At 40.1% G+C, this 24,052-nt stretch overlaps 1 long non-coding RNA gene across 1 annotated transcript; it reads left to right on the top strand.

Moving 5' to 3' along the window:
* Positions 1-955: 955 nt before the first annotated feature.
* On the top strand, positions 956-23,832 carry LOC118587181. Its single transcript, XR_004945440.1, has 4 exons — positions 956-1,027; positions 11,866-12,000; positions 19,195-19,289; positions 21,206-23,832. It is a non-coding gene; the product is annotated as an uncharacterized LOC118587181 (long non-coding RNA).
* Positions 23,833-24,052: the final 220 nt, after the last annotated feature.

The following is a 24,052-nucleotide window of genomic DNA, read 5'->3' as shown; positions in this document are numbered from 1 at the left end:
GGTAGATGCTTGTGGGAAATAAGCTAAAAAAATTCTAGGACTTACGGTAATGGGATTTGTGTGAGTTTGCAGGTGCAGTCTTGGAACTCAGAGTAAGTTCTCTTCAAACGCAGAATGGAATCTTCCTTGAACCAAAATTCAGCTCCTTAATGTGGAGTAAATCTAAACCCAAAGACAGCAACAGCCAGCTAGCCGAGCCCTTACCAACAGACTTTCAATATCAAACTCAACTTCAGACTTAGTCTTTCAGGACAAATTTTGTCAATGACACATGTCTTAGCATCAAGTGATGGGCAAAAATTTCCAATAACAACATCTCTGGCAGGGTCTAGAGTGGGTTCCCGTACCACAAGGCTTTATAAGCCTCAAGAAATCCTTTGCCATTCTGCTTGGGAGATCACCCCCACCCTTTACAGGACCACTAAACAATGGAATTATTTCTCCTTTGTTACCTATTTACATCTGGAAGTAGCATAATCTAAAGGTTGCAGCTATGCATCCCAGGCTGGTTTTGAACTTATAATCTTCCTGCTTCAGACTCCAGAATAGCTGGGATTCCAGGGCAGTGTGACTAGATAACACAGGAAGTTAGGCAAGTAAAGTTTTGGAGTCAGGCTTTTGGAGTTATATCATGTATTAGCCAGGTGGCCCTGCCAAATTACTAAGCCTCCTCACTCATGCAACAAGGATGGCAATAACACATCACTGGGTTTTGTGATGATCAAGTGAAACATGATGGGAAGTGCTTGTTACAAGGTAGACACCATTAGTACTTTCCTCTTATTCTCTGTGTATCATGGAATTATTAGCCACATGTAAAATTAGCCATGAGAATTATTTTTATAATGTCTTCAAACTAGTGTAAGTGCCATGAGAAATCTCAGTGTAGTCTCTAAGGAGACTAACAACATAAATATTCTTTACTGTTGTCTTCATCTCCTAGGGTTTAAGAGTGAGGAGGAAAATTACAATTCAGAGTGAATCCAAAGGGGCTAAGCGTCCTGAGATTTCCACTGATAAATGAGAGGTAAGGACGATGACTCCACAGCATTGTAGTTTAATTCTTCTTTATGTAAGAAAACAAGTTCAGCATGATGGAGCTAACCTTTCTACAAGTAAACACAGATCTGTCCCCATTTGCTGCTTCATATTGAAGCCATTACACAGTCTGAAAGCTGGGCTATTGTTTCTCCTACTGGTGCATGGGCCAAACTGCCACATGGCTGTGCCTTGATGAGGCCAGCAGAAAACAAAAGACTCAACCTCAAATCTAACTCTAAGTATATTTTGTGTTGGATTTTCTCTTTCCTATAAATCTATCTATGAATGTGGATAAATAGCAACCAATTAGGAATATCCACTTTGGCCTTTCAAACTAAAATTCTATTATTTTGTAAAGGTAACAGGCATGCACTTCAGGAAAAAAAAGGTTTTTTTGGTGACAAGAGAAAACCTATCAGGAAATTTTTATTAATATAGATTGTTATTTTTAAGTTTGCCTTAAAAACTAGTGGCCTTGTCTTAGGATTGTAGGTGGAAGTTTCTGTCCCTCAAGCCAATCCCAAGTAACCACTCAGAGGGTTAATATTAATTATAAATGATCAGCCAAATTGCTCAGGCTTGTTGCTAGCTAACTCTTAAATTTTCAATTGACCCATTTTTTTTAAAGCTATGATTTGCTACATGGCTTGGTACCTTTTCTCAGTAAGTCATGTCCATCTTGCTTCTCTCTGTATCTGCTGGTGACTCCTCTGACTCTGCCCTTCTTCCTCCTAGCATTCTCTGTGCCATGAAAATCCTAGCTATTGGCCAATCAGCTTTCTGTTAAACCAATTTGAATGACAAATCTTTACAGTGTACAAAAGGATTAGTCTGCACCATTTCCCCCATTTTGTCTAATGAAAAAGGAAAGTTTTAATTTTAACATAGTAAAATATATACATCGAAACAGTTATTCAGTAAGAATTACAGTTACAGTATCCAGTCCATTCGTATTTGGCAAATTTAGAGAAAATACTCTATTATCTATCTTATCTTGGTGTGTCTAAAGTTTTCTACTTAATTCACTTTCTATCCTAATTAAGGAAAACTTTAAATCTAATTATTTAGTCTTTAACTCCAACAAAGACCCCAGAAATGTGCAATTTTACCTAGCAATAGGGACATCTGACTGCCTGGACAGTCACCCTAAGTTCTTCTGTCACTTTGAGGCATCTAACTTTGGCCTATAGTACATCTGACAGACTTTTTTGACAATCAGGGGATTTTGAAGGACTGTCCCATCTTATCTTGGCAAAGTTTGGCAGTTGCTTTCTTTGCATCCTGCTGGCCCTGTTTGGATAGTATAATGTCAACAATTGAGGCAAGGGCAGTTTTTTTCCCCCAAATGGCTAGATTTTTCCACAAAGAAAACAAACTCCAATATGGAGTTTCTTTGATGCCCATCATCTTCTCTGAAATAGATTGGTGTTTCCAGGAGCAGATATGTCTCACTGTCATGAAAACCCTTATGTTATTAAACATATTAAATGTCATATTCTGTAGGTCTTTGAAATGTTTGAAGACCATCTATCTATCTAAATATGTCTATGACATTGAAAACATATCTAACATGACTATAAGTTTGACTATTATAGATGACTATTAATCTGTATTTCTTAATTATATATTACATTTTACATGAGAGTTGCATAAACACAATACATCAAACAAGAGTAAAAATATATATACATTATAACAAAATTAACTTTAAATTTGTATCGGTCAATCAAAACCCATACCAATGTGAAATATTTTTGAAATTAATGGTTGTTTTTGGGATTAAAGTAGAGTCAGTAATCTACCCTCTTTTCTCATCATTTTCATATTATATTCCCCTTTTTTCCTTTAGAAAGAGATTTTTGAATTTAACTCTTTTGTTTAGTCTTTTTTTAAAAAAACTAAGACCAATAACAATTTGTAACCAATTCTCTCTTAAATGATAGCAAACATTTGAGGAATGTGGGTGTTGTTTTTTATAGGCTATTTCCCACTTTTTAGAGGTGCTGGCATATTTGGGGGAACCTTGAGAAAATCAGGATAATTGTTAAGTCTGGGCTGGAGTATTCTGTGAGCTAGATCATCTCAGTCAGCAGCTTTGAAACTGTTCTGGATGCTGTATCACCTGGGCCATCTGTATTTATTAGTGTCTGGGCCCTTTGTTCTGAAAAGATATAAACTTTTAAAGGTAACATGTATTTCTGTATTAATACAAGTATAGACTGTGCATTGTACACAAGTCAGCCAAAGATTATTTTTGTTTTAAGTTTGAGCAGGTGAAATATACATCATGTGTCTTGTAGTTCTCTAGGTTTATTACTTTATGCTTGTAGCCAGGATTTTCACAGTCTTCCTCCATCAAATCTTTAACTTTGAACAAATCCACAGCCTTTTATTTTCTGCAGAAATAAAAGCAGAACATCTTCCCCAAAGTAACATACCTTTGACTGCCATTCTGAAGTCAAGGTATTTATCAAATATATAGATTGGTTTAATCCAGTAGCATTTATAATCAAATGTCTCTTAGCAGTTACTCTTTCCTCAGCAGTCAAAAAATGTAAAGATAACAAATAACATATAGTTTCCATTCTTTTTGTATATTTCCCATCTTTACATGGCTTTTAAAAAATACTACTTTACTCCCTTTTAAAGAACTTATTACTTTAAAACTTTGTTTTAAATTTGAGACTGTATATATTCCTCCTCTTCTCTCTCCTAAGCTTATGTATATTTTTAAACACACTGTAACCCATTCAGAGGTTTTTTTTTTTTTTTCCCCTGTCTGGATCTGTTTTGATTTTTTTCTAGATAGGGCTTCTCTGTGTAACAACCCTAGCTGTCCTGGAACTACCTCTGTAGACCAGGCTGGCCTTGAGCTCACAGAGATCTGCCTGCCTCTGCCTCCTGAATGCTGGGATTAAAGGCATGCACCACCACTGCCCAGCATGTCTAGATTTGTTTTTACTAAGCATCTGTATTTTTTTTTTTTTGATTGCATGAGGTGAATTTTAATCTGGTATGTCAGCTGTTGACAGTGTAACTTAGCTTGGTGTATGACAGTAGTGCATGGAGGCTGGCTCTTCCTGCAGTCAGCTGCCAGGAGACACCTCTCTGTACTGAAGTCCTATGAGAGACTGCAGGGACCCACCAAGTGACTTAGCTCATGATGTTCTGGCAGGGCTCAAGATGGCAGCTCAAATCTGCAGGTATCAGCTGTGAGATCTGTCTCTGTATCATGGCTGGCATGAGACACATAAAACTAGGAAGCTGAGCCAGGCTTCATTTCTGTGTGTCTAGAACCCTTTCCCAAGCTCTCTCAGGTTTTATGTGGATGTAGGTGTCCCATGATGGGTGCCATTTGTAGGCAGAATTTTCTGTCCTGTGGCCACTCCCTAGTAACCACTCTGTGGCTTAAAATTAATTATAAATGATCAGTCAATAGCTCAGGCTTGTTACTAGCTAACTCTTCCATTTTCAATTAACCCATATTTTTATCTATACTTTGCTACATGGCTTGGCACCTTTTCTCAGTATGTCATGTTCATCTTGCTTCTTTCTGCATCTGCTGGCACCTCTCTGACCCCACCCTTCTTCCTCCCAGCATTCTCTCTGTCCTTAAATCCTAGCTATTGGCAAATAAGCTCTCATTAAACCATTTCGAGTGACAAATCTTTACAGTGTACAAAAGGATTATTCCACAGCATAGGATTAGCTTGATAACAGTTGAAATGCATTAGTTGTGTTTTGAGTAGGTTTGTCTTCCAAACCATCTTTGTGTTCAATACACAGAAGTATATCAGCATAACTTGCTGGTGATACTGAGTTCTCTAGTTTGCTCTTGGTAAAATTTTGCCAAATGCAAACTGGGAGAGGTAAGAATACTTTGAAGAGGAAAAAAGAGCCACCATTTTCAAAACAAAGAAATGGGTTAATATGTTAGGGTTTTGAGAAACCAAACTGATAGAAAATAAACTGACAGATAGACAGACAGACAGGTATTGGTGAAATTATTAAGGCCACTCCACGTAGTTAAAAGGGAGGTTTATTTTGTGGGGTAACTTACAAATGAAGGGATAGGTAGGTTTTAGGGTCTGGCAAAGGTATGGCACAGTCTGGTGGTGTTCTCTGGAGAACTCTGCTCAGTCTGCGTCCAGGGCCCAGGAACCAAGAGAGCCCCCGCATCCAGATCTTGGGTCTTCAGGGTCCTCTCCCAGCCCTGCCTTATAGGTGTGACTGTTACCAAAGCCTCAATGGGGGTTGGAACTTCCAGGTCAAAGCTGGAATGGCTACCCACTGCAGACAAACAGACAGACAGACAGACAGATAGACAGACAGACAGACACACACACACACATACACACACACACACACACACACAACTTACTATAAGGAGATATTAAGAGAATATATGTGTACATAATATTTAGTATTATAATTACATTAGTATATAAATAAAAAATTTGGCATCAGAAATTGAGTTGATGTTTATGGAAACTGGTAAATCTAAAATCTGCAGAGCAAATGATTGATTTTGAGTCCAAAGGCCAGAGATGCTATTGGTAAGAAAGAGCCTATACTGTAGTTCAAAAGCTAATTATATGGCAGGAGGAGCTCCCTCTTACTCAAAGGAGAATCAGACTTTTGTTCTGTCTAGGCATTCAGTGATCCATGATATCTACTCATGCCATGGGGGGCAGTCTGCTTCATGTAATTTATAGCTTTAAATGTCAGTCACATTGAGGAGCACTCCAGCAGAAACACCCAGGATGTTTGACCATGAGACCTAAGTTGACACATAAAATGAACTGTCTATCATAGCTGGCTCATGAAAGGTACTGAAACATTTTGGAAAAAGTCACTAAGTAGACAAGGGACATGTTATTGAAATAGCAGGAGTCAGAACTTACAGAAAGAAAGGTTCCCAAATGAAACTTCATTAAAAAAAAACAAACAAACAAACAAAAAAAACCTCTTGATGTGATGATTAATATCGATTGTCAACAGGATCTACAATTGTTGAAGAGACAGGCCTATATCTGTGAGGAAGTTTCTTTATTGGTTTAAATTAGGTGGGATGATCCAAGCTGGGCTTAGGCAGCACCATGCCTTGGGCTGGGATTCTAGAGAGAATCGAAAGGAAAAAAGCGAGCATTCATCCTTTTCTGCTTGTCGACTGAGGATAGGCTGTGAGCATCTGCCTCACACCCTTGCCATCATGTCTTCCCTGCTCTGAAGGACTGTCCCTTCAAACTGTGAACCAGAATAAACCCTCCTTAGGCTGCCCTTGTCAGGTGCCCTGTCATAGCAACAGGAAGAGTAACTAACCCATGGGATTAATACTTTTCCTTGGTTTTATTTGGTAGGAACAGTTTCTAAAGAGTTGGGATATCAACCATTCAGAAGTTGTTGAATCCACAACAACTGAAGAAAAGTTGTTGAATCCACAGCAGCTGAGAATGTAGGAGCCTGCCACAAGTTTGCTTGGTCTCTAAGCAAGAAGCCAAGGATTTCAGTAAATCTTTGAGGATTTCCTCAGTAAAGGGACCAAAGCCATGCCAAAATTTTAGCTACGTAGTATGTTGATATTAAAAGGCTAATAACACAACTGTGAAACAGGGGCATTTTGAGAGCAGTTAACAATGGATGTAAAAACATTCTATAATAGCATAGAAAACTATAAAAAATGACAGTACTAACAACATTTTAATGCTATAAAGGACAGACATCTCAGATTCATACAAGATATGGCAGTAGGTGCTGTTAGAAGTTCTGCAGGCAGAGGTATCCAGAGAAAAGTTCCCCCCGCACTGTACAACTTGCCCAACAATCATTTACCAGGGCAGTTCTGGATGTATGCTTGTTGATGAGAAAGTCCAGGGAGAGAGAGCAACCTGATGATCAAAGAAGGCTTTGAGAGGGAAGGGCTGCCTTAAGTAAGAGCAGGAGCTGGAGGAAGGAAGAACAGCTCCACAGAGCAGAAGGAAAAATTTCAGAAGACTTCGAGTTCCCTAATAATCATAATTGTCTCTGTAATATGCCACCCTATGAACCATGGTGCATTCTCCAACTGCAAAGATGTTTACATAAGATCACAGACTTAAGTGAGAGGAAGGAATATACATTTCTGGAAGGCAAATATAGGTTGAGCTTCCCTAATGTGAAAGTGTAAACATGGAACATTTTGCATGCTAATGTGATTTGGCAGAAAATTCCATGCCTGACCACCTGTGAAGGTTTGTTGTGGACATACTGGCACAGAAGTAATACATAGATTGGCGTTAGGTATGCATATAAGGTACATATGGAGCATAAATGAATTCTGTGATGTAACTTCAGTCATATCATGCAGCTACCTTATTGCAATGTGCTGATATTACAAAATCAGAAATGCAAGGCACTTGGATTAAAATACAAAACCACTTGGACACAAGTAGTTTGGATAAGGAATATTTAACCTCCTTTCCTTCCATAACATGTAACAGCCTTCAGAGCCCTTCCTGACACAATCCATCTTTATGTAGGTATTAAGTCTTTTTTCACCTCTACACTTTGATGACTCCAGGATTTCTGTGGAAGATGATATTGGTATTCTCAGCCCCTCGGCTCTTGCCTTCTTCCTTCTCCACTGAGGTAGGCATTGTGAGGATCAGGTGTCTCCTGTGTTCAGAGAAGCTGCACATGGAGTCAGATTGAGGGGGATGCTTTCCTGATGATCTCAGGATAATCAAAGGGACCATTATGATGGCAATTATTCTCCTAGGTCGTTTGCTCTTCTGTGTCTTTGTTCCATCACTCAATCTTGTAACTACTTAAAGTAGAACTTTCTTGTGCTTTTGTACTAAAAATATTAGGGGGGAAATGTATGTTTTCCTCTTAAGGAAACACCCACATCTGGCATTCTGTGTGATGAATGTTTTATGATCATTGTAAGTTCAATGGAGAGGGAAAAGTCATTCAGGTATTATTATGCATACCTCACTTTAACAGCAGCAAATGTCTGTGCTGGTCATTATGTTTGCTTTTAAACCCCTTCTCTGTCCTTCCTGCTCTGCTTTGCATTGTGGCAACCCTAATGGTCTCAGACCCCTCTGGCCAACAGTCATTACCTTTCTCACAGCCTCAGGGGTGGCTGGGGCTTGCTGTGTTGGTACTTAAGCAGTTGCCCCTCACCATGTGCTGTTTGGCTTTTCAGCTCTTCCTTTATGAAGATGTCCTTGTGGTAAATCCTCTCTATAAACTCCTTGACATGTCTCTATTTTCCTCTCTCACCCATGCCCAGTACAGTGTTTAAATAAAAAAAATGTCACAACACATGTCAGTGTTTATTGCCAAGAAATAGAGCACACTTTAGCTTTCAAGTTGCAAGATTATTTTCCTAGAAAATTCTATGAGGAATGTCAGATTATATTCTGAGGAAGCAAGGGCTCCAGATCTTTCTAGGATCTATAGTTAAGGATGGATCTTTTTGTCTGCATATTAAATATGAGAAATGGACTAAATTGGCTCAAATAAGAAAGGACTTTATTCTCCTCTATGACAAGTGTGGAGAACAGCAGCTGTAGACGTTAGTTCAGCAACTCACAGCATCAGGGCTTGAGGTTGGCATCTCTGTAGATTCTGTTTCTTTTCCTTACAAGATGGACAATGAAGTTACTCTTCAGGCTCAAAGCAGGAAGCTGGAAAAGAAGAAAGGAAAGGAGGGAGTGGTGTAGGGAAGGAAAGAAGGAAGACAGAGAGGGAAGGAAGAAAGGAAGGAAGGAGGGAGGGAGGAAGACAATGAAGAGAAGGAGATGATGGTAGCTCCATCTGTTACTTTTGTTAGAGGGGCGAAGACATAATAACTGATTCTTCTTATGTCTGCCAAACTGGATCCCAAGGTCACCCATAGCTATAAGAGAAGCTGGAAAAATGGTAGACAGGAGTGTTGTGATGTCTATGACAGAGAAATGGGATAACTGATTCCCTGTTTTCTTCTATGCTGTTCTATTGCCTTTGTGTTATGTGTATAAAGTCTAACATTTCTAAATTATCATAAAAACTCAACATTTAGTCTTAGTGTGATTTCTTTTCTCTGGCCCATGTGGACATTAAGGAATGGGGGGGGGGCAGGTATCTTAACAACATAGGCATTAGCATGTATCAGTCAACCTTGCCTTCCACAAGGGACAATGGGTTACAAGGAAACGTTCTAGGCTGTGAAGAGGAGAGCTGTGGAGCCCAGGTGAAGGTTTTGAATGTCCCCTTCCCAAATAACCAGATTGCCACAAGGAAGAAAGTCATAAGTGGAGGCAGGTATCCAGAAGAGGCCAGCTGTTTGTTGTGGATGTCAATCATTTGGATAGAAACATATACTTTAAATTTTTGGCTCTTTAATCAGGGAGCATTCTGCTGCTTGCCTGATGCAAGATGTTTGTGAACTAACCAAGTATTAAACCAAAGCAACCAATAATTAAAATAAAAGTTAAAAATTGATTTCCATGTCCTTCCTCTTAGCCCTTTTAACTCTCCTGTGAGCGGCTGTGAACCCAGTGTGATAATGGTTGCCAGATGTCATTTCTTGGAAATGTGGATTGTCTGCTACTGGGGGAGGGGACAGGGTGCATTATAAAATGTATTTCTTGTTCAAAGTCATAGTTAAGGGGGGAATGTTTGAAAAAACCAAATTACTTAACAAAGAACAATGGAAGAAAAACCTCAACGCCGCCTATATTTCATGTCCATTATAAGCAATTAGAAATATTTGTGGTTAGAACATCAGATGTAGAGGCCTTTTGGCTTCTAACCTTCCAACAGGCACACCAGTGCTACTATGGGTTCCTTTCCACAGATCTCTGAGAAGATTGCAGGGTATAAGGATGTAAAACTATAGTGTCTTTTGTAGTCTCATTGGAAATTGATGCTTTTGGAGAAAAACAGTCCTTCCATCAAATGATTCTTAGGTGGTCATTTCACACTAAGGCTCCATTTTCTGGGCTCTGCCTTGGATTCATCACCACTTATGAACCATAGCAATAAAGACAGAATCTTTGGGTTGGAAGGGATTTTGTGAGCCTACCAGTTTTCATTTTTGCTCAACAGCATTTTAACCGGGATTTCTGCTTCTCTCCTCACCTAGGCATGGCAAAATGTTTTCTACTTGGCATCCTGGACACTCTTTTAAAATGTACATTCAATACTGTCACTTCCCACACGAAGCTCATCAACAGCTTCCCACTGCCCTTAAACAAAGTTCAGACATTGCTGTGACCTCTGATGGAGCCCAGCTTATTCACCAACCGTTTCTTGCATTCCTTCCCTCTTACTCAGTGGGTTCTTCTCCTTTCTGAATCATGCCTGCTTTGTCCTACCCTCACACCTCTTCTCCTGCCATGTTATCACGGTGAGGTTCCATACACATCCTGCCTTCTCTTGGTGAGTTCTCTCCTATCACTCAGAAATCCATCTTCTCATGGGAGCTGTTCTGGTCAGCACCATCTAGGGAACCCTAACTCGCCCTCTTTCATCACCCTCTCTTGTTAGTTCTGCCTCATCTCATCACCAGAAATGACGGTGTTTGGCATTTACTAGTATTCTATTTGTTTACCTTTTCTGGAATGGAAACCTGATACAAACATGAACCACACTGTCTGAGATTTACTGATACCAAGAGTAGGAGATAGTGTCCTAGAGCTGGTCATAGTTCCATGCAGAGGAGTTGTAGATGCTGAAGACACTTTGGAACCCGGTGGACATAGCACAGAGATCTGAAAGAACAAAAGAGTGAATTTCTGTTTGGTGAGTAGGTAGTGGTGTTGACACCCTGTCTTAGTTAGGGTTTTTATTGCTATGAAGAGACACCATGACCACAACAACTCTTATAAAGGAAAAACATTTAATTGGGATGGCTTACATTTTCAGAGGTTTAGTTCATTTATCATCATGGTGTGACATGGTGGTGTGCGGGCAGACATGGCGCTGGGAAAGGAGCAGAGGGTCCTACGTCTTGACTTGCAGGCAATAGAAAGTGTTCTAAGACAGAGCATGGCTTGAGTATATATGAGATATCAAAGTCTGCTCCCAGTGACACATTTCCTCCAACAAGACCACACCTATTCCAATAAAGCCACACTTCCCAATAGTGCTACTCCCTTTGGGGGCCATTTTTGTTTGAACCACCACACACTCCTTAACTAAACTGTTTTCTGACACTGGTATTTGGGGACAAAGTCAAATATTTTGTTATGCTTAGCCACGTACCATCTTGAAACCAAACTTGGTTGAGAATTTTAACTAGCACTTTATCAATCATCTTAATGAATTAAAGAAGAAAAGAAATGTGTAACTGAACAAATGAGGCACTCCCCCACATATGTATGTGGGGCTTCTGTGTTTACTCCCACTTTGGCATGGCCTGTGAACACCCCTGGGCAGAAATGGTGATAATGTAGATGAGTTCAGGAGGGCACACAGCCTCTAAAGGATAAAAAACTTCTAGAGTGAAGAGCTCTATCAGGTATTGGACAGAAATGAATTAAGATGTAGTTCTGTGCACTCTTGAAAACACCAAGTTGCTTTTATTTCCCTGGTGCTCATGGAGTCATTGCTCTGTTATTATTTAGCCTTCAGAACGATGCCCATCTAACTTCTGCATATATGACTCAGCAGATGCCTCTGATGGCTGTTCTCAGACACTGTGAATAAATATATCTGTTAGGACAAAGAAGGATTAGGATTTATCTCGGGTATTAAGTCTTTAGTGGCCCATATTTAGCTCGTTACATGCCTCCCACTGTAATTATAATAAAATTATTGACATCTTTGTTGTGGATAAAACTTGTTTCCAATTAGCCCTCACCACAGACTGTGCCCCTGCCAGCACCTACATTGCATTGATTACTGTCAGAACGAGGAAACAGATTCAATGGCCTCCCCAGGCAGAGGACAACAGTGATGACGACATGCCAGCAACATAGACCAAGAATTGTAAGCATAATCATTTGTTATATGTCACTTACAATTTTTAGCTGTTTATATGTTTTAATCCATCTCATTCTTAAGCAAGCTGGCACATGGATATTATAAATCTATTTTATATTAATAAAGGAAAATTAAACTGAGGCACAGAGGCTAATAGGGTAATGTACCTCATGCTGGTAGGTTTAGAGCTGTGAGTCTGCCCTGATGGATACAAGGCAGCCAGGGTGGAGTAGCAGGTGTGAAGCCAACCTTCCTTGTGCAGGGCATGTGGCCCTCACTTCCAGACACATGGCCACACAGGACAGCACACTCACTGTGCCGAACCGTGACTTTAGGAAGTATGTAGATATTCTACCAAATTTGTCAACACATAAGTCTAACTAAATGTCATTCTGTCACCTGAACAAAATACTGATATCTCTTGTTAAAGAACTTAGCACTTTTGTGCATAACTTCTTCCTATCAAGAAAAACTAGGTTTATGTCAAATTTGAAATGCTAGATTTTAGATGATTAATAAAATAGGCTATGCCAGATTTTTCTCCATTCTCCTTTGCCCCTCAGAATGTTCTATCCCTGTTTCTTCAAGTCACAAACATCTGTTTTTGACCATCAGCTAATTGGGCTCCATCAAGTGTTCTAATGAGGGCAGAGTGAGCGAGGGAACGATTTAATGCCCATGGAAAAGCATGTTTCTAATTGTATATCCGGTGAAGGTGGAAAGGTTAAAGTAATGAGCTGCTCAAGAGAGTTCTGGCCCAGAGAGCAAGGGCTTTGTTGTTTCACATTTCATCTCTGTTATTGTCACCAAGACCCACTCCTATTTCCACCGTGGCATTGATTGCCAAGAGGAGCTGCTATTACATTCCATTATCATGCTAGTTCTGAAGGAGGTAAGTCTGTTTTTACCATGCGGTGACAGTGTGCAGGCAACTATAATCACCCCTTTCTCTGCTGCACTCCTCAACATCTTGTATACAGCTGTGAAGGGCTGCATTAGTGCCAATTAATCTGGGGTAGGTTTACTGAAGGAGGGGTGTGGTTTAGTTTGAAAGGGATAGTCCTTGGGTTTTCCAAGTGGCATTTCTAGAGAAGGAACTCTAACTGAAAGAAGCATTTATGCGAAGACACTTTTAGTTTCAAGTTGCAGTGGGGTTCGCATCTCTGGATAGCTCCATTTCTCCTGCCTTCTCCAGACAGGATAGAGGAAGACTCCAAATCAAAGGACTGTATTTAATATCTATACCTCAAGGGATTCATATTTAAGAGAGTGACTGAAGATTTTGTGGAGATGTACTTTGGCTGAGTGGCACTTAAGTTAGTGATCAAGGATACTAAAGATGAGTGGCCATTCTAGCAATGGGGAATCCCATCGATTGCTGTGAGTACTTGAGTCTTGGGAGTACAGAGTGATTGGGTATGGCAGGGAGCACCTTTCCTTTCAGTGTTGATGGATAGCTTATGTTTTTAAAGTGCCACAAAATAAAAATATTTAAACTTCTGCTTTAGAACTCAAAAGGAATGTTAACAAGGAAAATTAGCTCATTATGTATGCTTACCCTCTCCTCCTTGATCATGATGTACTAGTGTCTCAAGTAACACACTGAAGACTGAGTGCCTCAATTAGCTGGTTTGAGATTAAAGTGTAATATTAATTCTGCCATTTGAATATATTCTTGACACACAAGATTGGTTTCCAGACCCCTAAACATACTGATATCTGAGGATGCTCTAGTCTCTTCTATAAAATGAGGTAGTATTTCCATATGACCTATACATATCCTCCTGGCTATTCAACACTATGTTTATTTATTTATTTCCAAAAATAATTTTATTTTTATGTTTGAGTGCATTGTATGTATGCTTGTCTATGCAGTACATTTGTGCCTGTTGCCTGTGGGGATAAGAAGGATGTGTTGGATCTTCTGGAACTGGAGTTATGGCCAGTTGTCCATTACTGGACAGCTATCATGTGGGTATGAGAACTGAACTCAGGTACTCTGCAAGAAAACAGGTGCTTTTAATCACTGAGATATCTCTCCAGCCCCTTGACACTATCTTTAGTTTAATTATAATTTTTACTACAGTTTAAATGCTATGCAAGTCGTTCTTATCTTATACTGTGTTGAGAATAATTATAAGAAACAAGTCAACACATGCTCTATATAGGGAGAATTCTTAATCAAATACTTTCTAACCAACATAGTTGGTTGAATCCACAGATATGGCATAAGTAGATATGGAGGGCTGAATCTATTTGTAAATATGGAGTGAGCTAAAACTCCAAACCCCTTCCTTGGCATATCTGTCTTGGCCTCATTTGATCAACTTTTAGTCAGTTTCCTGGCACTATCACTTTCCTTTGATTGCCTTGGCTTCTGTCAGTGTCTTGACCTACTTGGGGCAGGCCTTGTTTCTGCCTCTGAGGCTTTAGCCTGTCCCTTCCCCTTCTCAAGTGATTCACATTCATAGGTCTTAGCTTTTTTCTCTTACTCATTTTTCTGGTTAGTTTTTGTCAACTGGATACAAAGTAGAGTCACCTGGGAAGAGAGAGCCTCTATTGAGGAATTGCCTCCATTAGATTGGCTTGTGAGCATATCAGAGGGATATTGTTTTTGTTTTTGTTTTTTGTTTTGATTGATGATTAATGTAGGAGGGCTTAGTCTACTTTGGGCAGAGACATCCCTGGGCAGTTGACCCTTACATGTGTAAAAAAGCTTAACATGAGCCCCAGAGCAAGTCAATAGATAGGAGACCTCCATGGTTCTGTTTCAGTTTCTGCCTTCAGATTCTTGCCTTGGCCGACTGTAATGGGAATGTGTAAGCCAAACAAACCCTTTGCTCCCCAAATTGTTAGTGATAATGGTGTTTTATCATAGCAATTAACAAACAAACAAACTAGGACACGTGGAAAGGGAGATCTTAAGTTGAGGAATTGCCTCCACAGCCCATTGTGGGAACCACCCATAGGCAGATGGAGAAAACAAGATGAGCAAGCCAGTAAGCAGCATTCCTCCATTGTCTCTGCTTCAGTTCCTGTCTCCAGATTCCCGCTGGAGTTCCTTCTCTGACTTTTCTCAGTGATGGACTGATGTGGAAGTGTCAGCCAAATAAATCCCTTTCTCTTCCAACTTGCTTTCGGTCATGATGTTTAACATAGCATCAAAAACAAAAACAAACAAACAAAAAAAAAAAACCAGAATGGAAACTGGTGCTAGGAAAGCAGTGTAGGGCCGTGAGAGACATGAGCATGTCTGGGGGAAGATTGTGGAATCATTTGGAACTCAGGCCAATGCTCACAGCTTCTCGAACTCTTAGGGAAGCTTAGAAGATATGCATGTAGGATGAAGAGCAAACAATTGAACCTTGGTTTGTGAAGTTTCAGAGAGAAGCAGGGCTATTGGTGTAATCTTCTGTATTAAGAATCTGTGGTTTCTCAGGAAAGTAAAAAGGGACCATTGCCAACTGGTGGTCAGGGGAGGCAGAAACAATAGAGAAAAGAATAGTAGGGTACAAGTGATCTGGATAAAATGGAAAAACAAGGGTCTCTAATCAGGGTGGGGAAGGGGTATAAATGCAGAAGGAGAGAGGAGGCAAAATAACAGTAAGGATGTCTGAAAGGTTATAATTATCTCCCCCAAGAAGACCTATAATACCTGTAAGTCTCTGTGTGTAAACATACATACATAATTTAAATGAAAATTTCCTATCTGAGCTAGCAATTCTCCCTCCAAGACCCAAAAACCATCTAGTAAAAACCCTAACACCAGGCACAAGAAGCCATCTTTTGAATTGTTGGGTCAGTGTGCCAAGAGACTCTCAAAACATTACACGTTATTGCTATTGCCTTTACTTGTCCTTCAGAGGTGAAAGTGTGAAACAAATAATTATTTTATTGCTGAAGACACCACACAGTTAGACACAGGCTCAGAGGCCTCTGATCTGGAACTGATTTGAAAACCTCCTGCCTGAGGGTTAGTTTTTACCAGAAGACTCCATGCAAGCTTCCAAAGGAGTGAAAAAAGCCAACAGTCCTACCCAAGTGTAACACTTATGAAACAAAATAAGGACCAGCATGGCACATTAACCTTAAGAGGGTAGTAATGGTGCACATATATTGATGATAACTAATAGCTCTCTAAGTGGGACTTGAGACCTGCTCACCAAGGAAAATATAGCCAGCTACCCAGGGCTAGTGAAATCATGGATCTTGAAAGAGAATCTACAACCACCACTTTACTAAACCAGCATAATATTTAACTACATTCTAAATATTTGTCCTCTACTCACAGGTAGGTATAATCCTCATTCCCCTTCAAGGAAACTTATATTTGCAAAAGATAGAAACCATTACAGAAAACCACAGCTGTTGTGGAATATTAGTTGAAGATGTGTTACATTCATTTATTCTGTGGAATATTTGGTTAATGATCCAAGTGTATGTTGCATCCCTTTGTGTTTCATTTGTTTAACTCAGTGAAGCTGTGTTACTTTGCCTGCCTAAAACACCTCATTGGTCTAATAAAGAGCTGAACTGTCAATAGCTAGGCAGGAGAGGGATAGGTGGGGCTGCCAGGCAGAGAGAATAAGTAGAAGAGAGAAGAAAAGAAGAGCAAGAAAAAAGAAAGAGAGGAGGACTCTAGGGGCCAGCCACCCAGCAGCACAGCCAGTCACAGAGTAAGAAAGAAAGGAAAGTATATAGACTAGAGAAAGACAAAAGCCCAGAGGCAAAAGGTAGATGGGATAATTTAAGTTAAGAAAAGCTGGCTAGAAATAAGCCAAGCTAAGGCTAGACATTCATAAGAATAAGCCTCTGTGTATTTATTTGGGGGCTGGGTGGTGGGCCCCCAAAGAGTAAAGAGTAAAGAAACCAATTACACACAACCAATCAAAACGAAGAGTTGTGGAGCCCAGCACCAATGCATACAATGCAACTCCTGTACCCAAGGCTCAGGGATCATTGCAGAAAGAGGAGCAGGAGGAGTATAAGATACAGGAGTTTACTGTGAGGTTGTGTCTTCTAGGAATGTCAGAAGCTACACCTGTAAAGTCTCACCAACATGGCTGCCTAAACATGAGTTGAACAAGGGAAACAACAGTAGACATGCCAGCGTAAAAGGAGAAAAGCCCACGAGGCCTCAACTCCACACAAAGAACTGCAGCCAACTAAGGGCTGCTGAAAGCATGAGAAATCGTCTTCCCCATTGAGGAGCACACCAATAAATTTTCCAGAACCTCATGGATCAGTTCTGAAAACAAACATACAAGTAACATTGTAAAGACCGAACAGGTTGTGTTTGTGTATTTAGTAATATATATGTATATACATATATGTATAGAATAGCAATTAATGAAAAAGAGGCCATGAATTTGAAAGAGAATAAGGGGGGGTATATATGGCTGGGTATGGAAGGATGAAAGGGAAGGAGAAATGATGTATATATTATAATCTCAAAAATAAATAATTTTTTAAAGTCTGTGTTTTCTGATTAGCTGATGCTAAAGAATTAGCCCTGATTGAAAAGAGACCAGTATCACTGAGGAAAGACCTCGTGGGACATATTTGTTCAGGGTCAGCACACAAAAGTTGTGGTCCAGTATAGAACTAAGGATATCAGCAGAACAGCAAATGATATATAAGATTCTCCCACGTGCTACTTGTTCTAAAGGCATGAAAGAGTCATAGAGAGCATCTGAGACTTGATGGTCTGTGACAGGGTTGGAATCTCCTGGAAGAGAGGCCAGGAGAGGCTACTGGTGAAGGCGCAGCAGTAGAAACCCCAGTATTGAAGGGGTTGTGGGATTGAAGGCTATGCTGTCTGGAAATTCCAATTACACAGTTTCTTTGCTATATGACTTTGGATAAGTGGCTTAACTCTGGCTTGCTTCCTTTTTCTGTCATATTGGAGCAATTTTATTACAGAGATAAATTGTATTTCCAAGGTTGTGAGATTAATCAAAGCTTAGTGTTTATGTTACCCATTTATAATTTCATATATCTGTATAACCACCTTTTAAAATTAGATTGGTAATTCAGTTAGACTAGAGTATAACACTGTGGGCAAACTGTATATTCCAGGGCTCAAAACACCTTCTGTGATTAATTATATGGTGCTTTTTTCAAGGTGAAGTAAACACACACACACACACACACACACACACACACACACACATACATACACACACACATACACACGATAGGTTCATTGTTTGTAGTAAAAAGTTTTGGAGACAATGTTCAAACAGAAGTTATATTTTAACCTGTACAATATTGGAAATCTATGCTGTCTCAGAATATTGTATCTGAACACAAAATTTAGGTTTCTGAACACAAGAAATATGCATCTGACTTTATCCTGATTTAGAGGGTACCCCAGTGCTTTTGCGAGCTCTACTAACATTTCATTCTTTGCTCTGACACAGCATCCTCAGCTAGCTCCTCATGATAGTGGAGGGCATGCAGTGATGCCTCCAGCAGTCATGAAGTAGGTTTACTTAAAATGTAGCAGGCTGCATATTAATAGACATTATTCACAATGGGCAAAATCACACAAACACCATGGGAAAATTTTACTTTACAAATTAAGTTTCTGTCCTAGAAGCAAAGCCTTTGGAAGTTCTGATCATGACCTCACTGGAGGATTAACATATTTAGCATGTGAACAGGCAAGCCAAGCCTTTTGAAGTTTCATTTCTTCCTTGACCATGAGTCCATCCTCAACCCATAGATTCTCTCAAGATGAAAGGTCTCTGTTTCTGCCTTTCCATCCAGAGGGAGGAGGAATATGGCATTGCATCCCATCTCCTGCTCTGCAGGTGTGCCTTCCTTCCTCTTAAACAGCAGATTGCAATGTCAATGTCAAGTAAAGAGGGCATCATGTCTAACAAGCCCTACACTAGCAATGCCACTCACAGCAATGCTGACCAATAATAAGTGATTAAAGCCTTACTTTCACTACATGAGAAGATGCTTCCTGATGAAGTTTCTCTCTGTGAATTCTCAAGAGGACATGAAACACAGGGAGGAGAGAAATTCTATAGAAGGAAAAATTATCTGGTCAGAGGTCTCCAGAGCAATCTACAGAATCTCTCTCTCTCTCTCTCTCTCTCTCTCTCTCTCTCTCTCTCTCTCTCTCTCTCTGTTTCTAGTTCTGTTTTTACTCTTCTCACTTCCTCTGCCTGTTTTACTTTTTATCTTTAGGAATGAAGTTTGGTCATTAAAACTCAAGCCTTGCAGATGCTGGCCTAATTGGATTTAGATGCAATGCCCACTAGCTATTGGAAGGATGACCCATGGTGAGTCACTTAATCTTTGTACCCTGATTTGCCTGTGGTAAACTGTCTTCCTCAGGTGACCTAACATTTGAAAGAGTGTAAGTCACACAAGTGGTGACTTTTCTTGGGTCAAACTGATGCCCCCAAATCCTTTGCAGGTAACCACCCAGTGGGTACATTGTAGGGAACTCTGGTACTTTATAGTATGGATGATGGACTTTGGGAGTACACAACACATCCTTCTGTATAGTGTGCTGTGATGATTTTCTGCATGAACAGATACAAACTCTGCACAATGCCTAGGACACAATCAGTCAGTATCTATGGTCATCAAGTAGTTAGTTGTTAATAATTTTCTTTCTCTTTGGCACTGTCTTAGGGTTTCTATTGTAGTGAAGAGACACCATGACCATGGCAACTCTTTTAGAGGAAAACTTTTAAGTGGGGCTGGCTTACAATTTAGAACTTTAGTCCATTATCATTATGGTAAGAAGCATAGCAGCATGCAGGCAGTGATCTGCAGGCAACAGGAAATGAACGGTGTCCCACATTGGGCACAGCTTGAGCATATGAGACCTCAAAGCCCACTCCAACAATAACACACATCCTCCAGGAGTACCACACCTACTCCAACAAGGCCACACCTTCTAATAGTGCTACTCCCTATGGGGGACATTTTCTTTCAAACACCACAGATACCTAGCCCACAACTGTTTATGTCAATTAAGAGTTCTCACTGATGATAGTATTTATTTATTTATTTGTTGGTCATCATTTAATCCAGTTAAATTTACTTTTCACTTTGAGGGTCTCACTGACTTAATCCTTTCTGACAGGTAAAACAGAATGCCTTCAATAAGTAATTTACAAGTAATGAGCATGTATGGGTGTCAGTTCTGAAGAAAGAAAAATATAAGACAAAGTGCCGGCAGATTGGTGTCTGGAGGAGGCTATTCCTCATAAGATGGAAAATGAAAACACACCTCTTCTTTCATTTTTCTTTATTAAGAAATTTTCTACTCACTCCACATACTATCCACAGATTCCCCTCCTCCCTCCTCCCACCCCTAGCCCTCTTTCCCAAGCCACCCCACATCCCTACATCCCCCAAATGGAAGACTCCCATGGGGAGTCAGCAGAGCCCAGCACACCGAGTCTAGGCAGGTCCAAGCCCCTTCCCACTGCACCAGGCTGTGCAAGGTGTCACACCACAGGCACTGGATTCCAGAAGTCTGCCCATAGACCAGGGACAGATTCCGATCCCCCTGCCTAGGTGCCCCCCAAACAGTTTGAGCCAAACAACCGTCTTCTGTATCTAGAGGGCCTAGTCCAGTCCCATGGGGGCTCCTCAGCCACCAGTCCACAGTTCATGGGCTTCCACTAGAATACACCTCTTTTTTAAGGGCCACTAATTATGCTCCTGAGGGCAATGCACTACTGACTTCACTGACTCAGTAGAAGGCTCTGCCTCTTTCATTATTTATTATTCTTACAACAGTATGCATGTGAGCACACACATGTGTGCTGTGACACACGTGTGGAGGTTAGAGGACTACTTTGTGGAAGCCCTACAAAGCCCCCATGCTGAACGCTTGGATGCCAGCCTGTGCTACTGTTGGGAATTGGAGCTTTTTGGGAGGGGGGGGCGGCTCGCAGGAGGAAGTTCAGTCATTGGAAGCCATGTTCCTGAAGAGACTATTGGGATTCTGGCTTTCTCATGTGTTCCTTCCCCCTTTCTCTTCTCCTCTCCCTTTCCTTCTTTGGTCACTTTCTCCTTCTCCCCTGTCATGAGGTGGACATGTTTCTACCACCATGCATTTCTGCCCAGATATGCTTACTTTGCAAAAGCACAAAGCAACAGGACAGAGAGACCATGGACCAAAACCTGTGAAACCATGAGACGATATAAATATTTTCTTCTTCTTTGTTTTTCTCAGGTATTTTGTCACAGCAATAGAAAGCTGACCAAAATTACAGCCTCGAAACAGGAACGATGAGACAGACCACATCACACCCAGAGAGGCTCATGAACCATCAAGAAGAGGGGGTGGAAAGACGTCAAAGTCAGAGGAGAGGTCAGGAAGGACCAGAGGGAAACAATGTCTTTTGGACAAGACAAGATGACTACAATACAAACACTAGGGAAAGAAGGTCCAGGGCTAGAGAGACAGCTCAGAACATGTTTCACCAGAGCCTGACTCTGGTCACTCATTAGAACTTCTCACTGGGTCAATGGAAAGATAAAAAAGAAGACGGAGAAACCTGAACTATTCCCTTCAGTTGCTGGCTGATAACTCTGAAGTTTGGTAATGGAGTAAGGGAAGTGAGCTTTCCTCATCACCAGTAAGATTTGATTAAACCTGCTCTATCTAGTCTCTAATATTGGAGATAATAAGTTGGCTGCATGTCAATTCAAAGGGATGATATGTCATTTAAATAAATGGTCTACATCTGGACATTCTTATTCTATTAAGAAAATAAAATGTAGGACCTAGTTAAAGAATTGGATTGCTTTCAAAATGTTGACTTTGTAAAATTTTAGTGGGCGTTGGTAGAAAAGCAGAAAGAACAGTCAAGGAATTAGTTACCGGGGCGCAGAAGCTGTTATTTAAAAGGCAATAATATACCATTTTGCATAGACAGGAAGAAGTTTGGGCTAGTCCTGCCCTACCTATTGTCAACATCTACAGCTTTAACCAAAACCTTGGTTGGATCTACACAATGCAGGTACTTTTGGTAGAAATCACAGAAGCATTTTCTTTACACAGAATTTTGTGAATACAACACAGGGTTTGAAAATGGCAGGCTATTTCTCCTCTGCAACTTATAAAATGATAAAAAAAATTACTTAGGAGAAAACACATTTAACACATTCATGTTGCTATGAGTGCTGCTTCTGGCATTGCTTCTAACTCCTCATCCCTTCATCTGGGGGCGTTGTGTGGCCAGGTGTGTCTCAGAGAGTGGTGCGTGCCTGGCTTCTGTTCAGGCCACCCTCTTCTTTCATCCTCTCCTCTGGCATAACTTCTGGTCTTCAGCATCCCATGACACTTTGCATCCCATTTCAGTGGTCACATCCTCATAATGACGTGAGTATCCTAATTGTGTCCATTCTCACTGTCACTTCTGTGACTGATCACAAGCCATACTTTTAAAGTGTCTTGACCAGCTGTACCTCTGCAACAAATACAACTGCTGTTTCTGATTTGCTCACACAGGGCAGATTCCTTCAAGGCCAGGACAAAAGGCCCTCTCTCTTCACCATATTCCTCAAGCCCTTGTCACATTGTTTACTGTGTCTGGGATTGCAGGATTTTTATGCAGAACCACAGCCTTTAAACAACACATTAAAATCAACAGCATTTTTGCTGAAATTTCTACCATCTGGCACTGTCTCTCTCACTCTGTTGAAGTCATCAATTGCAGAATTTCTTCTGGGGTTTGCTTCCAAATATCTTTCTTAATCTGAACCACAGGGCTTGCCACTTAACTACTGGTGTCTCTCACATGTAGCTATAGGACCAGAGCACAGCTTACCTAACTGCTATAATATAGTGGGATCTAGAATTTTTTTGGAAAAGTATATCGTAGATAAAACAGAAATTGTTTTTTCCCCCCAGAGTATTTCCTACAGAAAATTCTTCCCCTTCCCCCCAAAAGTGTTTAGTATTACCATGCTGGTTTGTGTATGGGTTCAATGTGGCTTAACTCCTACACCATCAGTTATTCCCTGTATACATTCTGAAGCCAACATCTGGCAATTTGGGGTTCTTTAAATCCTTTTGAGATAATGAAGATGAGTTAATGATTATGATTCCTGTCCAGATAATCTTCTCATTTTGCTGTTTTCCTTTTTTTCTAATATTATACCATGATTTTTTTCAAGCAGATAAATGGAAAGAACATCACAGTGAACAGTGAGTACTGTGTACTGCCAGCTAGATTCTGTCATTAATATTACCACATTTGCTTTGCCATGTGTGTATATATACAGGCCCATCCTTCTCTCCAACTGTACTCCATCTGTCCTTTTGGTGGTGGGTATTTCCACATGCACTGAGGCACCAACAGGCTTCTTCCTTAGGTTTTCTCTCTGACTCTTTAATCTGTCTTTTTTTTTAGCACTATCCATTTGACTATGATAAATGTTTTCTTTACACTGAGTAGGAGTTATGAGAATATTAACATCGAGGAATGATGTGTTAAAGCTAGGCAATGTCCTCTAGGCCATTTTCCTCTTATTCTCTTCCCAGCATTCTGAGTTGGGATGTGTTAAAACTCACAGCCCTAACTTCTGTCTCTTGATTTCTTAAAAAAAAATATATATATATAACTTTCTATTATCATACAACATTCTATGAACTTTCTTCAGATCTATCTTCCAGTTTATAAATATTTCTCTTTACTCCAGTTTAATTTGAATCTACAAAACTCATTAGATGAGTTTCTCATTTCATATGTATACTTACTGCAATAGAATATAACCTTTGAAGCGTATTTATGCAGCGTACGTAACATCTGGAATTCATAGTATACACACACACACACACACACACACACACACACACACACACACACCTCTTTTAGGAAAAGACTTTCCAATTCCTTTTAAAATCTGCCTTGACAGTTTTGCTAGAATTTTGGTGATCTTGTTACATCTCCTTCTTTTTTTTTTTGTTAAACATATTTAGTATTTTGTACCTGATAGTTTCTTTATCTATAATCTTGATTGCACAATTCTAGACCCTAAAGAGTTTATTTCTTCCTGTTGACACATTTTCATA

Source organism: Onychomys torridus, chromosome 7 (assembly GCF_903995425.1).
Source record: "Onychomys torridus chromosome 7, mOncTor1.1, whole genome shotgun sequence".
NCBI classification, from domain to species: domain Eukaryota; kingdom Metazoa; phylum Chordata; class Mammalia; order Rodentia; family Cricetidae; genus Onychomys; species Onychomys torridus.
This window is presented reverse-complemented; position numbering and strand designations above follow the sequence as displayed.